Source organism: Lissotriton vulgaris, chromosome 2_1 (assembly GCF_964263255.1).
Source record: "Lissotriton vulgaris chromosome 2_1, aLisVul1.2, whole genome shotgun sequence".
Lineage (NCBI taxonomy): Eukaryota > Metazoa > Chordata > Amphibia > Caudata > Salamandridae > Lissotriton > Lissotriton vulgaris.
Genome location: NC_141687.1, coordinates 734,889,126 through 734,913,853, shown reverse-complemented (window position 1 = coordinate 734,913,853; position 24,728 = coordinate 734,889,126). Strand labels below are relative to the sequence as shown.

Sequence of the window (24,728 nt, the reverse complement as noted above, 5' to 3'; positions counted from 1 at the left end):
CACTACCAGCAAAGAAGACCGGCCAGGAGACGGCTGCAGTGGTGTATCGATGGCCGAACCCACCCCCTCTTGTGGACAAATAAGGGGTGCACCAGCTGACTCTCCGGGGATCAATAGATAGTCTTCTTTGGGTTAGCTCGATCTCTTTAATGAGAACAGACTCAGCTCTCTCAAGAGGAAAGCATCGAGTGTCCCAACCACCCCCTTTTGTGTGATCTTACTCATATTATTTTTTTTCAAAACCAAGACCCAATTACCAAGGGAAAAACAGGGGACTTCAAAAGGAAACAAACTTCAACAAATTTCAATCACTAACCAACTCTGTATCGAGTCCAATTTAAAGATGACAGAGGGGTGGGCCCAACCCATCCTCCTCTAGGCTTCGACGGGCACGGACGGGCCCGCCCTTGGCCTGGGCAGCGCCCACGCGCCTTGGGAGGCACCGAGCTGATTTAAGCGCCTCCTGGCGCTTAGAATGACTTCAATGGTGTGCGCTCCTCAGGGGAGCCTGAAATATGCAGTTCCGGAATCCAGCACAAACGGGAGAGATTGCGGGTGAGAGCCCCCTCCGGAGTTAGCAGCGTGCAGGTTCGTGCCCCAAAGAGAAAACTCCACCCAGCAGTAGGTAGCGAAGCGCAGCGTCCCGCGCCATGGGAGGGACCAAGCTGATTTAAGTGCCTCCTGGCGCTTAGAATGACATCAATGGTGTGCGCCCCTCAGGGGAGCCTGGAACGTGCAGTTCCGGAATCCAGCACAAACGGGAGAGATTGCGGGTGAGAGCCCCCTCCGGGAGTCAGCAGCGTGCAGGGTCGTGCCCCAAAGAAAAAACTCGAGCCAGCAGTAGGTAGCGAAGTACCACTATACTAGGGATCTGCAAGCAAAATAAATCTACAAAGTGGGTGTAAGGCAATTTTTTACATGTTTAAATGAGAGCACAGGCACTGTAGCACTGGTTAGTGGTGGTAAAGTGCGCAGAGTCCTAAAAGCCAAAATTAAATGGGTTCGGGCAACAGGAAGGGTGAAGGAAAACAGTTTGGGTTCACTCTGAACACTTGTAAGAGGGAATATATGTTCAGCATTATCTTCTTCAGTTGATAACCATTGTCCAATCAATCTGAACTCCAGATGAATATCACAGCCTTTTTAACAATTAGCTAAGTTGGGATCCGCTTGTTACTACAAGGATGCACGATGTGGGTAGAGTGGTTGAGGGGCTTTCCCGTTTTGCCTGCAAATTGGGACATAAACCGGTGGCCGAACTAGTTACACTCTATAAAACCAAATGTGCACTTGTGGCAACATATGGAGCAGGCATATGGAGGTATCATAACAACCGCCAGTTGCAAATCACGGTAAAAAAAACATCATAAAAAAGGATATTGATTCAAAATAGTGCCCCAACAAGCTTTTGTCATTAAGAAATGGGGCTTGACTTTGTAGAGGATTGTATAAACACCGCCCCCTTACTACTATGGGCTAAAACTTGGTTATCACAAGATTTGGCGTTCTCCACAGAGATTTTAAAAGATTGTCTTAACCTCAATGGTGCACTAAATATCCCTTGGCTCCGATTTGTCAGGGATAGTTTTTTGAAGCTAGGCCTGGAACATTATTTTGAATGCCCAGCCAGCATCCATGAGAATGTGAAAAATATCATAAAAGAGGCGCATTCCACAGTGACAATCATTTGCCACTCTCAACCTAAGGTAGCAGGCCCAATTTGTCTATTCCCCGCTCAGCAGCAATTTTACTTAACGTTCACTACAAATATCCAGACAAGCTTTTACTTAACAAGATTCCATTTACTCACCCTGTATTTCTTAGTGGCATTTCTGAAAGAAATGCGTTACTTACCTGTAACAGCAGTTATCCAGTATTGGTGTCTTTCATAGATTCACATGCCTGAATCATTCCCCGTCGTCGAGACGGGAGCCTCCGGTAAATAAAAAAGTAATGTCCATAGACATACATAGAGAGAAAGGGTCCAAGGGTCTCCCCTTAGCAGCCTTTCCTTGTCCTTATGTAAAAAGGACCAAACTGACCTAGTCAGCCAATCAGCTCCGACCTGCCTCTAGAACCTTCCTGGGAGGAGCCTCAGTCCCTCAGATTTTCGTACGCACCCAGCTAGGTTTGGCGTAATATAGTTCCGAGAGGGAGGTGAGTCCTTCCCGGGGAGGCGGGAGGGTTGCATGTGAATCTATGAAAGACACCAATACTGGATAACTGCTGTTACAGGTAAGTAACGCATTTCTTATCCAGTATTAGGGGTGTCTTTCATAGATTCACATGCCTGAATCAGAGTAGCTAGCAATCACAGTAGCACATTTGTAAAACAGAGTTGCTCTGCCGTCATAGTAGATAATGCATATAATATCATACAATAAAGAGACAGCTTAGATAGAATATCATCAGAGCAATAATGTGCATACCTGGAAGGCGGGATGTAGGAAGGCTCACCTTACTGAAAGAGATGGCGAAGCACCGCCTGGCCCACTGCCGCATCCTTCTGGAGTTCGATATCCAGGCAGTAGTGTCTGGAGAAAGTATGCGGTGACTTCCAGGTCGCCGCCCTGCAGATGTCCAGGATTGGCACTCCTGCAAACAGCGCCGCTGACGTGGACATCGCCCTGGTGGAATGAGCGGTAACATGATCATTCAGAGGCCGGCCGGCCTGTTCGTGGCAGAAGGAAATCGCCGAGGAGATCCATCTGGATATGCTTTGCTTCGTGAGTGGTAGGCCCATTCTTGGCCTGCTGTATGCCACGAACAGCTGTGAGGATTTCCTTAGATCCTTAGTCTTCTCCAGGTAGAACTTCAGGCACCTCATAAGGTCCAAAGAATGCAGTGACCTTTCCGCTGCCGTGGAAGGGTTGGCGAAGAAAGACCTAAGGACCAAAGGTTCGTTGAGATGGAAGTCCGACGGTACCTTTGGAATGAACTTAGGGTTTGGTCTCAGTATCACCCTATCATGTCTGAATTGTAGATAAGGTTCTTGAATGGACAAGGCTTGCAGCTCGCTAACCCTTCTGGCCGAAGTTAGAGCGAGCAAGAGTGCAGTTTTCCATGAAAGGTGTTGAAGCGATGCCCTGTGAATGGGTTCAAACGGGTGTCGCATGAGCTGGTTGAGTACCAGGTTAAGCGGCCAGGTGGGGGGTACCTTCCGAGGCCTCGGGAAGGATCTGTATAGTCCTTTGAGGAATTGTTTGACTAGCCGACTAGACCACAGAGAAGGTCCTGTGATCGTTCTGGTGAACCTCGAGATTGCTGCCAGGTGGACTTTGATGGACGCATGCGCCAGTCCCGACTGGGCCAAATGCAGGAGGTATGGTAGTATTTGTTCTGGTGTGATGGTGAGTGGCCGTAAGCCCTGTTCCGAGCACCATATGCAGAACCTCTTCCATTTGAGACAGTAGGTCTTGTTCGTACTGTCCGCTCTTGCTTTGGCTAGCACATCCCTGCAGTCTTGTGGGATATTCAGGCCCCCGAATTCTCTGTGCTCAGGAGCCAGGCTGATAATTTGAGCGATTGGAGGTTCGGGTGTTGCACTTGCCCGTTGGACATCGTCAGTAGGGCTGGGTGTTGGTTCAGTCGGATCGGTGATTTGATGGATAGTCGAAGCAGATCCGAGAACCAGTGTTGCCTCGGCCAGGACGGGGCGATCAGGATCAGGGTGCATGGTTCCGCTTTCATTTTCCTCAGGAGCCGTGGAATCATCGGGAATGGAGGAAAGGCGTATGCAAAGACGCTGTACCATCCGATGGAGAACGCATTTCCTAGTGATCCTGGTTGGGGATGCCAACTTGCGTAGCACGGGCATTTTGCGTTCCTCCTGGTGGCAAAGAGGTCGATGTTTGGGACTCCCCAAAGAGAGAAGATGCGAGTGAGGGCGCTGTCCGATAGTTCCCACTCGTGGGAGAGGGATTTTTGCCTGCTCAGGGCGTCCGCGATGGTATTGTCCCTTCCCGGCACGTATTCCGCTTTGAGTTGGATGTCGTGTAGTACCAGCCAGTTCCAGATCGTCTGTGATTCGCGTGAGAGCGAGAGTGAACGCGTTCCCCCTTGTTTGTTCAAATAGTGCATCGTCGTGGTGTTGTCCGTCCTGACGAGCACTGGGGATTTCTGGATGCGGGGTAGGAAGGCTTGTAGAGCCAGAAACACTGCTCTCAGCTCCAAGAGGTTGATATGGAGCAATTGCTCTTGAGAGTCCCATTTGCCGCTGATCTGTAGGTCCTGGAGCACCGCGCCCCATCCCTCTAGGGAGGCGTCTGTTGTTATCACCAGCGGTGATGCTGGGAGGAGAAACGGTAAGCCCACCATCAGATTGTGACGACTTGTCCACCATTGTAGAGCTTTTGAAATCTTCGGTGTGATCCGAAGGATGTCTTCGAATGAGCCAGTGCTTTGGGTCCATTGGCTCGCGAGTGCCTCCTGCAAGGGCCGCATTCTGAGCCTGCAGTGCGGTATGAGGAGTATGCAGGAAGACATCATCCCCAGGAGGGAGGAGTAAGTCCGAACTTTCAGGTGCTTTTTCTTTGCCACAGCCGTGGCCAGAGATAAGATCCTGTCTGCTCTTTCTTTTGAGGGGAAGGCCTTCGTGCAGCCTGTGTCTAACATGGCCCCTAGGAAGGTAATTTTTGTTGCGGGCACCATGCATGATTTCTTGATATTGAGCGTCAATCCCAGATTTTGAAAGAGATTGGTGCAGGCGTTGGAGGACGTGACCGCGTCCCCAGGTGAGGGTGCTTTCACCAGCCAGTCGTCTAGGTAGGGGAAGACTTGGTGGCCCAGTTGGCGCAGGAATGCCGCCACAGGCGCAAGGCATTTCGTGAATATGCGCGGTGCGGACTTGAGGCCGAACGGCAGTACTTTGAACTGATAGTGACGGTCCGCCACCTCGAATCTTAGGAACTTCCGGTGAGTTTTGAGGATAGGGATGTGGTAGTATGCATCCTGGAGATCCAGTGACACCATAAAATCTCCTTTCTCTAGAATGCCCAGGATTTCCTGAATTGTCACCATCCTGAATGATTGGTTTCGTAGGAAGGTGTTGAGCCCCCGGAGATCCAGGATGGGTCTCCACTTGTTTTCTTTTTGTTGTACAAGAAAGAAGTGGGAGTAAAATCCTTTCCCCTTCGAGGATGCCGGAACTCTTTCGATTGCTCCTTTTTGTAGCATTGTCGAAAGTTCCTTTAGAAGCAGGCGTGGATGTTTGTGTGTCCGTCTGCGTGGAGGGGTATTGGGAGGGATGGAGGTGAACTCGAGAGAGTGGCCAAATCGAATAATTTGAAGAACCCACCGGTCCGTGGTGATGTACTGCCAATTGTGAAGGAAATGGGTCAGCTTTCCTCCAATTTGAAAGGACGGAGATGGTGTTCGGACTGGCTGGAGTAGGTGGTCACTGGCGGCCGCCAGCGCCCCTCTTGGTGTTTTTACCTCTGTAGGACGATCTTCCGAATGAGGACTGTCTGCCCTGTTGTTGCTTGCTTTGGTACTGACCTTTTTGATTGTACGAGAATGAGGACGAGGACCTGTTTTGATATGAGCCTCGATAGGAGGATTGACCCCTGGGCTTGTTGCCCCGAAAGGACTGGTTTCTGAACTGTAGAGATCCCAGGGCCCTTGCCGTGTCTGTGTCCTTTTTAATGGCCTGTAGGGCCTCGTCGACCTGTACTCCAAACAGGTGCTGGCCGTCGAAGGGCATGTCCAGAACCTTTGCCTGAACTTCTTGGCGGAAAGAAGTGGCTTTGAGCCATCCCTGTCGTCTCAGTACAGCCGCTCCCGCAAGTTGACGGAAGCCTGTCATGGCTGCGTCGATAGCACAGTCTATGAGCTCCGCTGCAGAAGATTGACCCTCCACGAGGAGCGCTTTCACCTCACCCTGGACGTCATCAGGTAGTTCCTTTATGTAAGGGGCAATGTCCTCCCATAATTGTCGATTGTAACGCCCTAGCAAGGCAATGGAGTTGGCCACCTTGATGGACATGGCCGATGTGGAAGTGAAGCGCTTGCCTATCGTGTCCAGTTTCCTGCCCTCTTTGTCCGGGGGAGCTGACAGTGGTGATGAAGGGTTGCGGGAGTTTTTCTGGGCCGCCTGCGTCACTACCGAGTCCGGTTTGGGGTGACCATTTAGGCAAGCCGCTGCAGTGAGTGGTGCCCTGTATTTTTTATCAAGGCGTGGGACCACCGCTGGCACAGAAGCAGGAGTGAGCATTAGCTTCTTTCCCTGTTCCCACAAAAAGTCTATGATTGGAACAGCTTTTGCAGATTTTTGAGGCTGTTCCTTGAAGTCGTGGAGGAAACAGTCCGTTTCCGTGGATTCCACCACCATGTGGAATCTCTTCGCCGCTCTCTCCACCAGCTTGTGGAAACCCGCAATGTTTACCGGTGGGGAGTCCGCTTGGCGTGGTTGTGGTGAAGCTGGGGATGATGTAATATATTCGTCCTCATCAGCCTGGTCCGAGTGGTCTGAGTGAACCTCCTGGACCTCTCCTTCCTCCAGTTCTTCCTCTTCCTCTTCTTCGTCCGAAGAGACCACCACTTGAGGATGAACATTCTGGTGGGGTTGATGGTGAGGATGAGGGCGTTCCGGTGCGGACACGTGAACATGCACTGGAGGTGTCTGATCTTCTTTGTCCCCTGGTGCGGGACTCTCAGGTGCTTGACCGCCTTTGCTAGGCTCCGGAAAGCGCCGCTTGTAGTCTTGCACAAGAAGTTTCAAGTCATCCACCAGGGTCGCCGGCAGGCATATCATGGGGGTGACTTCGGTGTGGACACTGGCTTGGACTGAGTGTTCCTGATATGTGAATTCGTCCTGTTCCTCATCAGTGCTTTGGCATTTTATGTGAAGGTCTGTGAGTGAAGTAGCGGGATTCAGATGGTCATCCTCTTCGGATTCCTCGCTTTGGAAAATTTCTTGAGGTGGTTGTTTTTCCACCTTGCTAGGAGACGTCGTTTCCGGGGTAATTATTGACTTGGCCTGTTTGGTAGACTGAATGGTAGAGCTTGTAGTCGTCGAGGGGGCCGTCGACGGTGGTAGCATCATGTACGGCGTCTCCACCAGCTTTGATTTTTTCCATGTTTCGTTCGTCGTCGAATCGCCCGTCGACGGTGTCGTCGTCGAGCCCGTCGTCGACGGTGTCTTCGTCGACGGTGTCTTCGTCGACGGGCTCGTCACCGACGAGCCGGGCGTCGACGAGGTCTTCGTCGACGGAGGGGTGGACGAAGGGATCTTGGTCGTCATCGACGGTGCCTTCGTAGACGATTGTCTCGTCGACGAGTCTCTCGTCGACACTCTCGTCAACGACGGTTTTGACGACGATGTGCTCGTCGCTGTTGACGGCGTCGTCGACGGTGTAGTCTTCGTGGTCGACATGGTCAGGGGAATAATTGAAGAAACAGGCCTACCTGTAGATGAAGAGGAAGTAGTCATCGTCGTTGAAGCTGAGGGCGACGATGCCGATGTGGTAGACACCGTGGTTTTTACTGAAGTAGTCCTCTGGCTGTGTCTGGAGGACGGAGCAGGCATTTTGAAGGTTTTATCTCCCTTCGCCGACACTGAGGATGACGCCGATCTCGCCTCAGAAGACTTTTTGTGAGTCTTCGCAGGAGGAGTGTCTGAGTGGCCGGGGGAAGCGTCCCTTGGCCTCTTGCTCGAGACAGCAGAAGTTCTGGAAACGCTGCTCACAGAGGACTCTGGATTGTCCCTGTTCTTAAGCCTGTCCAGCCAGATCAGAAGGCGACCTTCTCTGTCTCTCACGGTCTTTTTGGGAAAAGACCGACAGATTGCGCATTTTTCCGAATTATGATCCGGGTAGAGGCAATACAGGCACAGGTCGTGTTTGTAATCCACATGAATCCTTTTCTTGCTGCAGGAAGAGCAGGCCCTGAACAGGGCTTTCTTCCCCGAGTCAGACATGAAAAAGGCAGTATAAACACACACTTACTTCAGGGGTAGTGTGTTGAGGAAGTCCTTGAAGAGTTTTTAGGTTCAGAGAAACTTCCAAGAGAGTTTGTTGATTTTTAAGAATAATCCTGAGGAGAGCTCAGGCTGGAGACTCCCTAGCACAACGTGCGGTAGAAAATCTGAGGGACTGAGGCTCCTCCCAGGAAGGTTCTAGAGGGAGGTCGGAGCTGATTGGCTGACTAGGTCAGTTTGGTCCTTTTTACATAAGGACAAGGAAAGGCTGCTAAGGGGAGACCCTTGGACCCTTTCTCTCTATGTATGTCTATGGACATTACTTTTTTATTTACCGGAGGCTCCCGTCTCGACGACGGGGAATGATTCAGGCATGTGAATCTATGAAAGACACCCCTAATACTGGATAACAAACTGGATGGGCAGACAACTTGTTGCCTTCCCCTTGTGACAATTTGGCAGCCCAAAGCACATCGCCCTTTATGCTATTTTGCACTACTTAGAGTATAGAAGAAAATGTTTATTCCCGATTTTAAAAGAAATTAGGCCATGTTCTTATATTGATGGTTTTAACTACTTGCACTCTTTGGCAACAGTTAATAAATGCACTAGGGTTTCCAACTACATTAAAGTTGCAATGGCTATTAGGAAAGTGTATTAGTGGTTGTAGCTGAATCAGATTAGTTAGATTCATCAACAAACAACCTAAGTCTCCCGTAAACCAAATGTTGTGTTTAGTTGCAGATCGAATTTTAAGGATTGTATACTTCTTATCCTCTTTTCATTTCTTTTTTAATAGTTTAATCTTATGTATTGTAACTAGGTTATTTGGAATATTTTAGAAAGAATCTACTTGTCCCCTCCAAATGAATAAAAGGTCTCGCAAGGATATTTTTTTAAAAAACACCCTCACAATTCTTAGTTTCAGGAAAAAAGACACTTCGGAATTACATCCGTGTTGATTTTTAGGGGATTTAGCAAGGGCAGATACATTCTTCCTCTTATATCTGACACTTTAGAAGCATTTGAGTAATCGAAGATTTTTACCAAAGCAGAGTTGCAACAAGCTTATCTTATTATTAAATTAAAACTTGACACCAACGGGAAACAACTTTCAGAACACCTTTCAGGCACTATGAAAATATATTTGAACTCTGCAATATACCATCTGTTACCCAAAGTTTTATAGATTTCTCTTGATCCCATAGCAATGCTAACTGTCCATCTCAACATCCATCTGGACGTCCCGACCGACCCAAGCGCTAGAGAACTATTCTCCAGCCTAGGCGCCCTCGAATTACAGCAACTTGTTCTTTGGCCCACTCACTTAAAGGGTCACCTTCTGGACCCCATATTCAGCAACTGTCCTAACCTCCATGCTGGAAACCCTTCCCCCTCCCCTGGACTGACCCCCCCCCCCCCCTAAACCCCCGACTGTTCAACAGTCACGTAACTGGTCCAAAATTCCCCAGCCAGAATGGCGGGACAACCTACAGCTCACTAAACCCGTCAATACTTCTAATCCCATCTAGGGCAATGAGAACTACAACAAATGGATCACCAGCTCCTTAGATCTGGTACTTCCACTAAAACGTACTCACCCTAAGCGGGGTAACCAGACAGCCCCATGGTATACGACTGATCTCCGGGAGGCCAAACGCGCCTGCAAATGAATCGAGAGGAAATGGCGTCTCGACTTTCTACCAGCAGACAAAATAGCCTATAGAACAGCTATCAAAAGCTATAAATCTAACATCAAACTAGCTCAGGCCAAATACTACGAAGAAAAGATCGACAAGGCAGCTTCAAAACCCAAGGAGATCTACCGGATAGCGAAATCCCTTTTGCAACTTCCCGAGGCCCCAAAAGATCACAACAATACCCAGGCCCACTGTGAGGAGCTAGCGGAGTTCTTCTACCATAAAATAGAAGCCATTAACTCCTTTTTTCCTCACACCACCACTTTACCTGGTGGTATCGCGACATAGGCTCTACGATAGTTCCACCTAACTCTCTTAATAGTATCCCGCTGCTAGATTTCACCAACCTAGGAAGTATCATGCGACAGGTTAAATCCGGATCACCCACTGATCCGGCTCCCTGCGGGCTCTCATACCAATCACCAGTCAGATCTCACCCACCATCCAGGATCTGCTCAACTCTTCCCTCCAGACCGGCATCGTCCCGCCTCTATGGAAAAAAGCAATGGTCAAGGCATTACTAAAGAAACCCAGCCTCGACCAAAACAATCCTTCCAACTACCGACCCATTTCCCTTTTACCCTGGCTCAGCAAACTTCTTGAGAGGCATGTCAACTCTGTCCTGACACACTTCCTGGAATCAAACAACATACTTGACTCCCACCAGACGGGTTTTAGGCCCCGTCATGGAACCGAGACGGCTTTGATAGCAGTGAAGGAGGAGGCAAGATGGATCTTGGACGGTGGCTGGTCAGCGGCCATCGTCCTACTCGACCTTAGTGCCGCCTTCGAAACTGTAAATCATAACACTCTACTCCACCGCCTCGGCAGGATAGGAATCTCAGGAACTGCACTCACCTGGTTGAGATCCTTTCTCACAGACAGATCCTTCAAGGTGTTTGAGAAGGACTCCACCTCCTCCAGTAAACCCCTCAATTGCGGAGTGCCCCAGGGCTCCTCCCTGAGCCCCACTCTTATTCATGTCTACCTCAGCCCCCTGGCTGATGTCGTCCGCCCCTTTGGAGAGAAAATGGTCACCTATGCGTACGACACACAGCTGGTGGTAGCGCTAGATCCACCTCTCAACTCCTACCACAGCTTACATAAATGCTTGGAGGCAGTTGCCGCCTGGATGTCGGGCTCCTGTTTAAAATTAAACGGGGAGAAAACAGAGGTTATGCTCCTGGGAAATAACATCAGCAAATCCATTGATCCCATCTGGCCCCTCTGCTTAGGTAGTCCCCCGCAACCCAAAGAACAAATCAAGAGTCTCGGCATCTGGCTGGACCGAACTCTTACATTTAACTACCAAGCAACCAAGCTTGCTGCCACATGTTTTGGGCTTCTAAGACTACTCTGCAAAATCCTCCCCCTTCTTCCGTTTCACTCAAGACGGATTATGGTCCAGGGACTTATCCTATCCCGCCTTGACTGCGGAAATGCCCTATATCTTGGGGCCCCACAGTCCACACTCAACAGACTTCAAATCATTCAAAACTGCGTGGCGAGAACTCTCCTTGATATCCCTCGCCGAGTCGCAGTCAAAGCCCGACTGAAGGATCTCCACTGGCTCCCTGTGAAAGTGAGGATCGAATTTAAGAGCATGTGTATCGCCCACGGTTCCTATTGGGGAACAAGCCCTTCCATTAACCGCACCCTGGTAAATACCTATCTCCCTAATCGCCCCCTTAGATCTGCAACCTCCCACCTTACCGTAGTGCCACGAATCAGAAGAGCCAGATGTGGAGGTCGGTCGCTCTCCTACAACCTAGCCAAAATCTGGAACTCTTTCCCTCCCCCCCCCCCCCCCCCCCTCAATCAGATCAAAGCCCAATCTACTCACCTTCCGAAAGCTTCTTAAAACCTGGCTTTTTAATAAAACATCTGTTTAATCTTTCTTCAAGAATCATTAAATCTATCGTATCCTGCTTTCCTATATCCTCTGCAGCGCTGGGACGCCTCTGGGTAGCCATCACGCTCTATAAATTCTCTTTCCATTCCATTATATTTGAACCAGTCAAGTCTGCGATGACTCACAAGAAGGGCTCCAGGAAAGAACTATCCAAGCCAGCCAGGAAACTTAAGAGAAGCAGGTAGGTGAGCTATGTCATCTATATTTATGAAGTAATAAAGCAAGTGCATCCAGACACTGGCATCTTCTCCAAGGCTTTGGGCATCCTGTACTCATTTGTGAATTACATCTTTGAGCCAAATAACATAATTGGCGTTTCTAATAGTCCCCAGTCGGGGCAGCTTCCTCTTCTTATACCCCCATGAAACCCTCTTGGGTGACACAATCCCCTTACAAATACATACAACGTGGACTCCATATTTTTCAAACTACTCCTGCATTGCATGATAGTTTATTTTATATCTTTGTGTTCTCAAAAACTGCAGTGGATGATCACAGTCAGGTCAGGAAGGTTCTTATCCAGATTAAGAAGATATTAACTTTTGGGTAAACCTGGAAAGTGGTCCTTTGATCAAACCTCTAACTTATTTAGATGTTTGTCTACCCACTGAAGGTGTAGTCAGGGAGCACTTTAAAGTAAAAGCTATTTTGAAATGGAAGACCCCAGACTCCCAATGTAATTAACATGCAATGATTACTTGGGTTAGCAAATTAAAATAGGACATCTATTAATCATTACACAAACATTGTGAACCCTACTACTGACTTGCTAAAGAAAGAAAATTAATTTCACTAGGGTGTTATGCCTTTAAGGCCCTTCACGAATTAAAAGACCACTTTCACAAAGCCCCAGCTTTTCTTCGAGCTGTCACATTCAAACCTTTCATAATAGAAAATGATTCCTCTAGGCTGACCTTAAGGGCAATTTTCATCCAAAAAAATGCTAAAGAAAAATATTATATTGCTTTCTACTCATGGAAATTCACAAAGCATACAATAAACTACTCAGTGTTACACAAAAATCTTCTGGTGTTAAAGAGACATTCAGAGAGTCGATACACTTATTAGGAGTGCAACAATAAGAAAAGGGCATAATGTATTATAAGTATCTAAAAATTGTCCAGCAAGTTAAGTGTAGGAACAGTCATTAAGCCAGATGGGCGTACATTTTTCAGCAATGAGTTGAAGATCAAATACATTCCAAATTCACAAAATATTTTAGCTTACTGCTTGTTCTCAACAATGCCCAAGAGAAACCCTTAAAAATGAAACACATCCACTTTAATACCAAAAAAAGAAAATTCTCAACATAAATAACGTTTACTGGTTTTCTAAGAAAGATTTCTCTAGGTGACTGGCTGATATTTTTCCTTAAAACGCTATTTTTTCCCCTATTGATCAATATTGTCTGATAATTCTTCAAACTGAACATTATTCCTTGACCGTAGGACATCGAGGTCAAAGAGAACATTACATTTCTCAACCATTCTGATGACCAGCAGTGTATCAAGATGTCAAACATTATGCCAGATTCTCTGAAATGTGAACCGAGCCAAGATTGATTCTCAAAAGAGATTTGTTATAACCTTTAAAAAGACCAACTAGACCTTGAGTGTTCATATATAACGATTTCATTATAAACTTATCCACTTTGGAGAGATGCACTTCTATCTTTTCCCCATAGATTATTTTACTACAATAGTTCACTTTACTCATTTAGGAACGATTCCCAATGCCACCCAATTGGCAAATGTACTCTTCTCTGAAATCTTTTACCTTCTTAGTCTTCCATCAAGGATTGCTTCACATGGAGGCCTTCGTTTATATACAATATTTTGAAGCAACAAAGCAAAAAACTCTGGGAATTCAATTTCATTATTTCTTTATTCGAAAATAAAAGTATCCATCAAGGTACATTTAAAAATCACAGAATATATCATTAGACTATAAGACTTTGGGTATTCATACAACTCTTTGATTGATTTTTCAGCCACAGATGAACGGATATACGGAAAGGCTGAAGCAAACTTTGGACACCAATTTACTTAGATTTGCTAATGACACAAACTACTTGAAAGGCTACGTCATGGACATCTAGGTTTTCCTAAAACCATTAATCTACTTCAAGATTCAGTCTATTTTTGTGTCTCATTGATTTCATCCTTATGCCTTTCAATCCATTTAATTCTGATGCATCTGTTAAAGCTGTTAAAGATATTCTAGAAACAATATCTTAAAATAAGAAAACAACTGTTAATTTAGAACAGGCAAAACAAGATCCGCCCTAAGCTGTAAGGCTGTGGAAAGAGTCCTAAATTCTACAACTTTTTCTGGTCTCTCGTGATCAGTCCTGTGACTGTCAGTTTAATTTTGCCAGGGATCACTGTTCATTTCATGTTTCTTATTTAAAACCTGCCACTGCCACTAATGCTGTGCAAAGGAAGAGTATGATTCCACAACCTATTATTGCTAATGGTCAAGACGAGTATGAACTCAAACGTGTATGTGCATACCACATTCATTAAGGAATTCTTCAATTTCTTATAGAGTGGAAAGGATACTGTAGTAATTACGCCACTCCGGTTGCTTGTTCAGGGGTGTTTATTCTTAGTTGATGTCCCCATCTTTTACAGCTGTGTGCCTCACGCTGTCCTAACAGTACTGACACTACACACAGAACATTGCATGTCATCACATTCTAAGTTCTGCCTGGCCTTCCTAGTCCAGAACTACACCACAGAATTAAATCATTGACACTACACATATTTCCCTTATGAAAAAGCAACATGGAAAATTATAAAAACAATGAACAAACCTAAACCACCCCCAATGTAATTTAATTATGCACCCACACAACTACATGAATAACATTAAAATTAAAACATTTCTACCTTGTATGTTCGGCATTCTTGCAGACATTTCCTACACTCCACATGGTCCCATTTTCCAAGACAATCACATTTCGCTTTACCTCAACAACCTTTTGTGGGCTGGCGAATTTACTATATCCTTTTGTCACTATTGCACTTTTCTTTGGGACAACCCAATCATCCACCTCAATTTGTGGTTCCTTAACACCCTTCCTCATATTATAGTACTTTTCTGCACACTTCTGTTTTATGGTAACCCCAGCCTTTATTGCTTCGTGATCCACCTGCAGACGAGTCTTGGCAACTAACCAAACGTGATTCTCTTTCCTACCAGGTTCCCTTCTCTGCAGGGAAACAAATGCAGAGACCCCGGTCACAGCATGAGGAGTAGTCTTGTGGGACATTACCAATTTTCTCAGTTCTTTCTTTCTCTAGCCAATCAATCAATCAATCAATCAATGACACTTATAAAGCGCGCTACATACCCGTAGGGTCTCAAGGCGCGGGGGGGGGGTATGCCGCTACTGCTCGAACAGCCAGGTCTTCAGCTTCTTCCTGAAGGAGAGGTGGTCTTGGGTCAGGCGCAGGTCGGGAGGGAGGGAGTTCCAGGTCTTGGCGGCCAGGTAGGCGAAGGACCTTCCTCCTGTAGTCGCTCGTCGGATGCGGGGGACGGCGGCGAGGGCGTGGTTGGCTGATCGGAGGTGGCGTTTGGGAGCGTAGAAGTTGAGTCGGCTGTTGAGGTAGCTCGGGCCTTGGTCGTGTAGGGCTTTGTGTGCGTGGGTGAGGAGGCGGAAGGTGATTCTTTTGTTGACGGGGAGCCAGTGGAGGTCTCTCAGATGTCCGGAGATGTGGCTGGTTCGTGGGATGTCGAGGATGAGTCTGGCTGAGGCGTTCTGGATCCGCTGGAGTCTCTTCTGGAGCTTGGCGGTGGTGCCGGCGTAGAGGGCGTTGCCGTAGTCCAGTCGGCTGGTGACGAGGGCCTGGGTGACGGTCTTCCTGGTCTCGGTGGGGATCCACCAGAAGATCTTCCGTAGCATGCGTAGGATGTTGAAGCACGCCGAGGAGTCGTTGTTGACTTGCCTGGTCATGGAGAGGGAGGAGTCCAGGATGAAGCCCAGGTTGCGTGCGTGGTCTGTCGGTTTGGGTGCGGTGCCCAGGGCGGGAGGCCACCAGGAGTCGTCCCAGGCGGAGGGCGAGGAGCCCAGGATGAGGACCTCCGTCTTGTCCGAGTTCAGTTTCAGGCGGCTGGTCGTCATCCACTCGGCCACCTCTTTCATCCCTTCGTGCAGGTTGGCTCTGGCGGCGGCGGGGTCGTTGGTCAGGGAGAGGATCAGCTGGGTGTCGTCGGCGTAGGAGATTATGCTGAGGTTGTGTTTGCGTACGATGGCCGCGAGGGGGCTCATGTAGACGTTGAAGAGGGTGGGGCTCAGAGATGATCCTTGAGGGACGCCGCAGATGACTTCGGAGGCCTCTGACTTGAACGGTGGTAGGCGGACTCTCTGTGTTCTTCCGTCGAGGAAGGAGATGATCCATTCCAGCGCCTTGTCCTGGATTCCGATGTTGCTGAGGCGCCGTACTAGGGTGCGGTGGCAGACCGTGTCGAATGCCGCGGAGAGGTCTAGGAGGATGAGGGCCACTGTTTCTCCATTGTCCATCAGGGCTCGGATGTCATCGGTGGCGGCGATGAGGGCGGTCTCGGTGCTGTGATTGGCTCGGAAGCCGGACTGTGAGGGGTCGAGGGATCGGTTCGTCTCGAGGAAGGCGGCCATCTGCTTGTTGACGGTCTTCTCGATGACTTTAGCTGGAAACGGGAGGAGCGAGATGGGGCGGTAGTTCTTGAGGTCGGTGGGGTCTGCTGCTGGTTTCTTGAGTAGAGCGCTGAGTTCGGCGTGTTTCCAGCTCTCAGGGAAGATGGTGGTGTCGAAGGATGTGTTGATGATGTCTCGCAAGTGGGGTGCGATGACAGCGTCGGCCTTGTTGAAGACGTGGTGAGGGCAGGGGTCGGTCGGTGATCCGGAGTGGATGGAGTTCATCGTGCGGATGGTGTCTTCGGTGCTGATCGGGGTCCAGGCGTGGAGGGTGGTGGTGGGGGGTGGTTGTTCGGTCATGGTGTGCGTTGGTTGGTTGTTGAAGCTGTTGTGTATGTCCGCAATCTTGTTCTGGAAGTATGAGGCGAGGGAGTTGCAGAGGTCTTGCGATGGGGTGATGTCGTTGTTTCCTGCGCTGGGGTTGGAAAGCTCTTTCACGATGTTGAAGAGTTCCTTGCAGTTGTGTGCGTTGTTGTCCAACCGGTCCTTGAAAGCTGTTTTCTTGGCAGCGCGGATCAGCTGGTGGTGTTTCCGGGTGGCAAGTTTGAAGGAGGTCCTGTTGTCCGGTGTCGGTTCCCTTCTCCAGACTTTCTCGAGGGCTCGGCAGTTCTTCTTGGAGCTCTTGAGTTCGTCGGTGAACCATGGGGCCTTCTTGCTGCCGGGTCTGCTAGGCGGGGTCTTCAGTGGGGCGAGTTCGTCAGCGCAGTTGCTTATCCACTTCGTGAGGTTGTCGGCGGCCTGGCTGGGGTTCGCTGAGCTGGCAGGAGGGTGCTGGCTCAGGGAGGTGGCGAGCTGGTCTGCTGTGATCTTGTTCCAGCTTCTGCGGGCGGCCTGTTGCTGGTGTTGGTGGGTCGTCGTTCTCTTGAAGGTGAAGTGGACGCAGCTGTGGTCCGTCCATTGAAGCTCTGTGGCGTGGCTGAAGTCGATGTCTGTGCTGGAAGAGAAGACTGCGTCGAGTGTGTGTCCGGCGAGGTGGGTGGGGGTGGCTTGAGTCCAAGGTTGGCGAGGTTGTCGAGCAGGCTGCTGGTGTTGCGGTCGTTGTTGTTCTCCAGATGGAAGTTGAGGTCTCCCAGGAGGATGTAGTCAGCGGAGGGGAGGGCATGCGGGCTGACGAAGTCGGCGATGTCCTCGCTGAATTGAGTGCGTGGTCCCGGAGGTCGGTAGATCAGTGTGCCTCTGAGGGTGGTGTTCGGGTTGGTGTGGATCTGGAAATGCAGGTGTTCGGCGCTGGTCAGGGTGTTGTCGGTGCTGGTCGTGAGACGGATGGTGTTCCTGTGGATGATGGCGATGCCTCCTCCCATCTGGTTGGCGTTTCGGTCCCTCCGGACGATCTTGTAGCCCTCTGGGATAGCGATGGCGACGTCGGGAGCTGAAGAGGCGTTCATCCAGGTCTCCGTGAGGAAGGCAACGTCAGGGGCTGTGGTGTCTAGAAGGTTCCAGAGTTCGATGGCGTGTCTGTGGACGGAGCGGGTGTTGAGCAGGATGCACTTGAGGTGGGTGCTGCTGGTGTTCGACTTGGCGGGTGCTGGTGCGAGGCTGGTCCGGATGCAGGAGAACTTGCAGGCGTGGCAGCTGAAAGGTCCGTGGGTGCGTCGTGGTGTGGCCTGGTGGCATTCTGGGAGGCGGCCGGTGTTGAGTGCGATGAGGGTGGCGGCGGAGTACGTCAGGCGGGTCGGTCGGGGTCTTCGTGGGCCAGGGGTCCTGGTGCTGGTCGCAATCCGGTCGCGGACGGGCGCAGACGGGCTTACCTTTGGCGCGCCTTCGGCGCACAATCGGCGCGCCCGCTGCGTGTGACCGCTGCGCGTTCGCACGGTCGCCATTTAAGGCCAAGTGCGCGGGTGGGCGGAGCAGCTGGGAGGCGGGAGCGGGGAGGGCACAGAAGAGAAAAGGGGCGGGGCTAATGGCGGTGGCGGGAAGCGGGGAGGGAGAGCGGAGGGCGGCGAGGTAGGCGGGCAATCAGGAAGGAGACAAGCACCAATACCCAAATGGAGGGCAAAACACAAGGAAAAACGGCACAATAAAATACAGGCACAAATGCAGGTCAAAACGGGGGAAAAACAGTTCAACAGCGATCATACGGCATACACAGCAAACAAGCACAAATTTCGGTCAAAAACCGGCAAAAAACCAAGGGGAGCGCTCAAGGCGGCAGCGAGGCCGGCGCTGAGGCAGAAAGCAGGCACAGGGGCACACGCAGCAGCTGGTGGCCGTGCGGCGCGGGGGTGTCCCACAAGTGACAACTGTATATTTTCCATGATTAAGCGAATGATTCTCTTTACCATTCCATTTGCTTCTGGCCTAAACAATGCTACCCTTTCATGGACAATGCCCCATTTCTCCATAAAACTTTCATCATACGTGATAGGAATTGTACCTCCTTGTCAGAAACAATAGTTTTTGGCACACCTTCTTCTAAGAAAACTTTTTCTAGAAAATCTATCACACTCTCAGAATTGATAATAGTCCTTGATCACAAACCACTTAGTGTGATAATTGGCAAGCACCATAATCAACCTATACTCACTACCTAATTTGTTTATGGGACCAAGGAAATCCATACCTATTCCCTCCCAAAGGTCTCGCATGTATTTCAACACACTTCAGCGGGGGCTGCTGAAGCGTTTTCACTTTATCACAGTAAGGCACATGCACAACAATGTCTCACCACATCCTTCACCATGATGCTCAATTTTAGCCACCAAATGTCGGTCTTATCCTCCTCTTGGTCATGCTCCTCCCAGAATGTCCCTCATGTGCCAACTGAAAAATCCGATGACGAAGTACCACAAGAGGACAAATACGATTCCTCCGTATCACCTTGTCACACAAAATGTTCAACTCCTCTCCAACACCTCCTCTACTTGGATATTGCGACACATTTCACCTGGCCATTCTTGCCTAATATCCTCTCACTTTTTTCAACACCAAATCCTCCTCCATAGCAATGTCCCATTCCTCTTTTCTCAACGCCATACCCTCTAGGATCTCACAGGCGTCATTCACATCAATTTCCTCTTCATCCACTATCCCCTCCATAGGCAAGCGGGATAGGCAATCTCTCACCACATTCCTCAACCCTTTCAAATATTCAATTTCAAAATTGAACTCCAGGACAGATAGCATCCATCTAGAAATTCTGGGTGTAACTCCTCCTTCCAATCATTTGCCATCTTTAAACAGATGCACCAATGGCTTATGGTCCATCTTGAGCCCACAGGAAATGCTTAATGGCCCAACAACATGCCAAAGCCGCTCTTTCAATTACAGAGTATGACCTCTATGCACCCTGCAACCTCCTGGTAGCAAATCCTACAATTTTCCCTTGATCCTTCTCCACTTGGATCAATACTGCACCTAAGCCAACATTACTAGCATCACTTGTCAAATATGTTACCTCAAAGTGACCAAGAAAAGGGGCTGCATAATACTTTCTTTGTCCTGTTGAAATGCCTTCTAACACGTGTCACTCCATTCAAACACTGTGTTCATCTTCATCAATATTCTTAAAGGCTCTACTATCTCAGTAAAATTCTTCACAAATTTTGAGCAGTACTCTGCTAGACCAAGAAAGGATTTTAATTGATCCTTATTGTTGGAACATGGCGCATAACTTATCCTCTGGACAAATAATCTTCTTTGGTTGTATTCCTTCACTTGATATCTCATGTCCATGATACGCGACATTTCTTTCTGAACTTACACTTTTCCCACTTAAAAAGTCAAGCCATACTCATCCAAATGTTTCATCACTTGTTCAAGCAGCTCATCATGATGTAACTCTTCCCTTCCAGCTATCATTACATCATCTTGGAAATGCCACATGTTTTCCAGAACCTCAAAAATCTGTTTCATCACCCTCTGAAATACTGCTGACGCAGATGCCAGCCTAAACGGCATTCATAAATAACCGAATGCACCAATGGGGTAACATACTATGTCAGGTACCTAGAATCCTTTTGCAATTTGACTTGGTGTTATGCCGTTGACATATCAATCACACTGAGCACTTTTCCTCCAGACATTGCTGATAAAATTTCTGAAATATTAGGAAGGGGTTGTCTGTCAACCCAAATATTAATGTGGAGGTCCTTCAAATCTATGCATAATATGATCTTACCACCCTCCTTGGGAGCAACCATTGGGGCTAACCATCCCGATGATTATATGGGCTCAATTATCTCTTGCCTTAACTGGTTTAATTCTAATTGCAAAGGTTCCTTCAACAATGGCGGTACATTCCTCACTTTATGTACTACTTGGACAGCCCCTCTCGTAAGAATAATTTATCCCTTGAGTAATCCCAAATCATCCTTGAATACGCGGGCACATTTCTTTACCACCCATTCGTCAAACGTATCCACTTGGCTCACGCATTGCAGTTCCTTAGTTAATAGCACGACCGGATTTTCTGAATTAGGATTTAAAATCATGCCTAAATCGCTCTGATGGCGCCATCACAATAGGTTAGAGCCAAAATCAGTAAGATACACCCGACCATGCACCACTTGTCCTTCAAATAATATATTCATCCATCTCATCGCAAGAATTTCAATTTTTTTCCTCCATATCCCACAACCTTTATGTCCGGTTCAGACCAATCCTCATATAAACTCTTAGACAAAGTATCTTTTGACACTAAAGTGTACTACTCCCATAATCCACCAACATTTTTACTCACAAGTCATCATGGTACTTCTAACTTCCCACTGCATTCCGTCTTCACACCATCCACTGTCTTAGCAGATTCCTGTGTAATGTCGCTGGAAACTTGTACCATTTGTTCCTCATAATGATTGGTCAACACCATTTCGGTAACACTTTCACACACTTCTTCAATTTCCTTTACCCTCGCTGGATTGATCTTGCTTTACAAATTTTAGCAAAATGTCCTTTTTTACCACAATTACGACAAACTAGGCCTCTTGCGGCACAGGTAATGCAAGTAGCAATATGTCCAGGGGCACCACACCTAAAACACTATTTCTCTTGTTATAACTTCCTTCTTTTCCCCGATACCAGACATATCTTTCTTCACATCTCCAGTGGTGTTCTTCCTATGTTTCCACCAGGACCTCGTATTTCAAAAAAACCCTCAACTTTGTGAATTATTTTTAATGAAGAGTCCATTTCCTTCAACCATTTTGCAGCGTCTTCCATGCCTTTCACAACTTGAGTGACTTTAGTCAGACTGAGATCCTTTGTCCGTAATAAACAAGTTACTTACATTCGGTAACGCTATATCTGTAAGAGACATATATTAGTTATAGATTCCTTACCTTCAAATTAACCCCAAGCGTCAGACTGGATCTGGAGACATTTTTAGTTAGCAGTACCCTTGCGCGTCGGTAGGTGGCGTTGGTCGACTCCACGTCCGTCGTCGACGCCGTGGTCGCTGGGATGACTTTGTGGGGTCTACTTAGATGCCGCTCCTGCACGCTAACTTCATTCTGACACGACTTTCCACGTCAGAAGTGCAAAGCCATTGAAGACACTGACCACTGGTGCACCAAACTAGGGCCCTGGAAGGGAGTCCCTATCCCTAGAAGTTAGGTCGCAGAATGGGGAGGATGGGTGGGGTGGTAAGAAATCTAGAACTAATATATGTTTCTTACAGATATATCATTACAGAAGGTAAGTAACTTGTTCATCTGAAACAAAGACTATTAGTTATAGATTCCTTACCTTAGAATAGATATCCCAGCAATACCAACCCCGGAGGTGGGTCTGCGAACCAAACTACACCAGAAAGTCCTGGAGAACAGAACGGCCGACAATGGCATCTCTTTGGGCTTGGCCGTCCAGGAAGTAATGCTGTGTAAAAGTGTGCAAGGATGCCCATGTGGCAGCCTGGCAGATGTCAAGTAAGGGAACTCCACATCTCAAAGCAGTAGTGGCCGCTGTCGCCCTGGCCGAGTGGGCGTGTAGTCCTGCATCAAGAGATTGTACGTTTGTACACTGCTCGACAGTGGAGTCTCAACTCGTCTTTAGAGGGATGCAGAGGAGGAAAGACAGTGTGCAATGTGATGGTCTGACCTATGTGGAAAGAGGTAACCACTTTGGGAAGAAAAGAAGGTCTTGTTCTAAGGACAACCTTGTCTGGATGAACAGCAAGAAAAGGAGGTTTAGAAAAAAGAGCCTGAAGCTCACTCACCCTGCGAGCAGAGGTGATGGCAAACAGAAAAGCAGTCTTTAGAGTCAAGAGTCTGAGAGGACAATTATGTAGTTGCTCGAAAGGAGCACACATAAGATAAGTCAAGACCAGATTTGAGTCTCACTGGGGCATTACGAAAGGAATAGGAGGAAAGAGAGGAGTAATGCCCTTTAGAAATCTATTTACAATAGGGGACTTGAATAGCTAAGGCTGATCAGGAAGGCGAATGAAGGCCGAAATGTCCAACAGATAGCCTTTAAGGGTGTCCAGAACAGAGCCCTGCTGGGCCAAAGAAACTATGAAGAGGAGAACCTCTGAAAGAGGGACTGAAAGGGGATCCACAGCCTTGGCTGTGCACCATGCCACAAATTTGGTCCATCTACAAGCGTATACCGTTTTAGTAGCAGGACGTCTGGCTGCTAAGATGACATTACAGACTTCGGGAGGAAGGTCGAAAGCTGTCAACTGTCACCGCTCAATCACCACGCAAGGAGGTGGAGGCTGGACAGGTTAGGGTGGAGGTCAGTCCCCTGCTCCTGGGACAGAAGATCCTCCCGAAGAGGTAGTCTTATCGGAGGATCGATGGCCATGCTCAAGAGCTCGTGGTACCAGAATCTTCGTACCAGTCCGGAGCCACAAGAATGACTTGGACCAGGTTGCACTTGATCTTCAGTACTCTGGGTAGAAGTGGTACAGGTGGAAAGGCGTACAGGAGGCTACAACCCCAGTTGCAATGAAAAGCAAAACCTAGCGAGTGCCGCTTTGGAAATTCCAACGCGCATAACTGCTGACATTGAGTGTTCTCTTCGGTGGTGGATAGATCTAACCAAGGCTCTCCCCACTGCTGAAAGAGACCTTGCACCACCTCCGGGTGAAGACACCATTGGTGATCCATCATGCACCGGCGACTGAACTTGTCTGCCCTAGCCTTCAGCCAACGTGCCAAGTGTTGAACAACCAGAGACATGCTCTAATATTCAAGCCATGCCCTAAGACGAAAAGCCTCTTGACATAGAGTCCACGACCCCATCCCGCTGTGTTCGTTGCAGTACCACATGGCAGTGGTGTTGTCCGTGAACACATGCACTACTCTTTCCATAATAGAAGGAAGGAATGCCTTCAGTGCAAGATGAATCGCCCCGAGCTCCAGAAGGTTGATGTGTAGCCCGAACTCTGCCGGAGACCAGAGGCATTAGATCTCTGCCTCTCCCATGTGGCCGCTCCATCCCGGGAGTGACGTTATCGGTCTCTACTGTGGAGTCAGGTTGGGGAAGGGAGAGGGACCTGCCGTTGACTCAATCCTTGTTTGTGAGTCACCACTGCAACTAACTTGCAGCCCCATCCAAGATCTGGACGACACCGGAAAGATTCCCCTGATGCTGCGCCCATTGGAACTTCAGGTCCCACTGCAGAGCCCTCATATGCCATCTGGCCTGATCTACCAGCAGGATGCAAAAGGCCATGAGGCCCAGCTGTCTCAGGGTCATTCTCACTGAAACCCAGGATAGAGGTTGAAACAGCGGCATGATAGCCCGACTCGCTGCTCGGGATGATAAGCCCGAAACTGTGCTGTATCCAGAACTGCCCCGATGAAAAGGAGCTTCTGAGAGGGAATCAGGTGCGACTTCGGCACATTGATAGTGAACCCCAGCGAAGGCGGAAGGTTCGCTGTAGTCTGGAGGTGGGAGACAACGGCCTGGGGTGAGCCAGCCTTTAGTAGCCAGTCGTAGAGATAAGGGAAAACTGGAATACCTGATCTGCGCAGATGAGCTGGAACCACCGCCATCACTTTTGTTAACACCTGAGGGGCGCTGTTAAGGCCAAATGGGAGCACTTAAAACTGAAAATGCTTGTGGCCTACAATGAACCGTTGGTAACGCCAGTAGGCAGGCAGGACGGGGATGTGAAAAGAAGTGTCTTGCAAGTCTAACGCTACCATCCAGCCCCCAGGGTTGAGGGCAGACAAGACCGGAGCCAAAGTTCGCGTTTTGAACTTCTTGCAGAGAAAGGGTTTGACGTCACGGAGGTCTAAGATAGAATGCAGGCCTTTGTCCATCTTGGGTACAAGAAAGTAGTGGGAATAGCAACCACAACCTACTTCCGGCACAGGGAAGCGTTCGATGGAACCCTTGGCCAAGAGGGCCATAACTTCCTGGCGGAGAAGAGCCAGATGATCCTCCAAAATATGATTGAGTGTAGATGGCATGGAGGGAGGGAGGGATAGTCTTGAAGGCGAGGGATTAGCCCCTTCGGACTATTTGCAAAACCCACCTGTCCAACGTGATGGTGCGCCAGTGGGGGGAGGTGATGGCAGATCCTGCCGCCCACTGGCAATTGGTGGCCCTGAAAGGTCAGACTAGTAAGTTTTGGAG

The 24,728-nt window shown here is 48.7% G+C and overlaps 1 protein-coding gene across 1 annotated transcript in view; it reads right to left on the bottom strand.

Annotated features, from left to right (window-relative positions):
* Window positions 1-24,728, bottom strand: part of PDE3B (phosphodiesterase 3B) — a 1,395,287-nt gene that overhangs the window by 10,746 nt on the left and 1,359,813 nt on the right. The window lies entirely within an intron of this gene.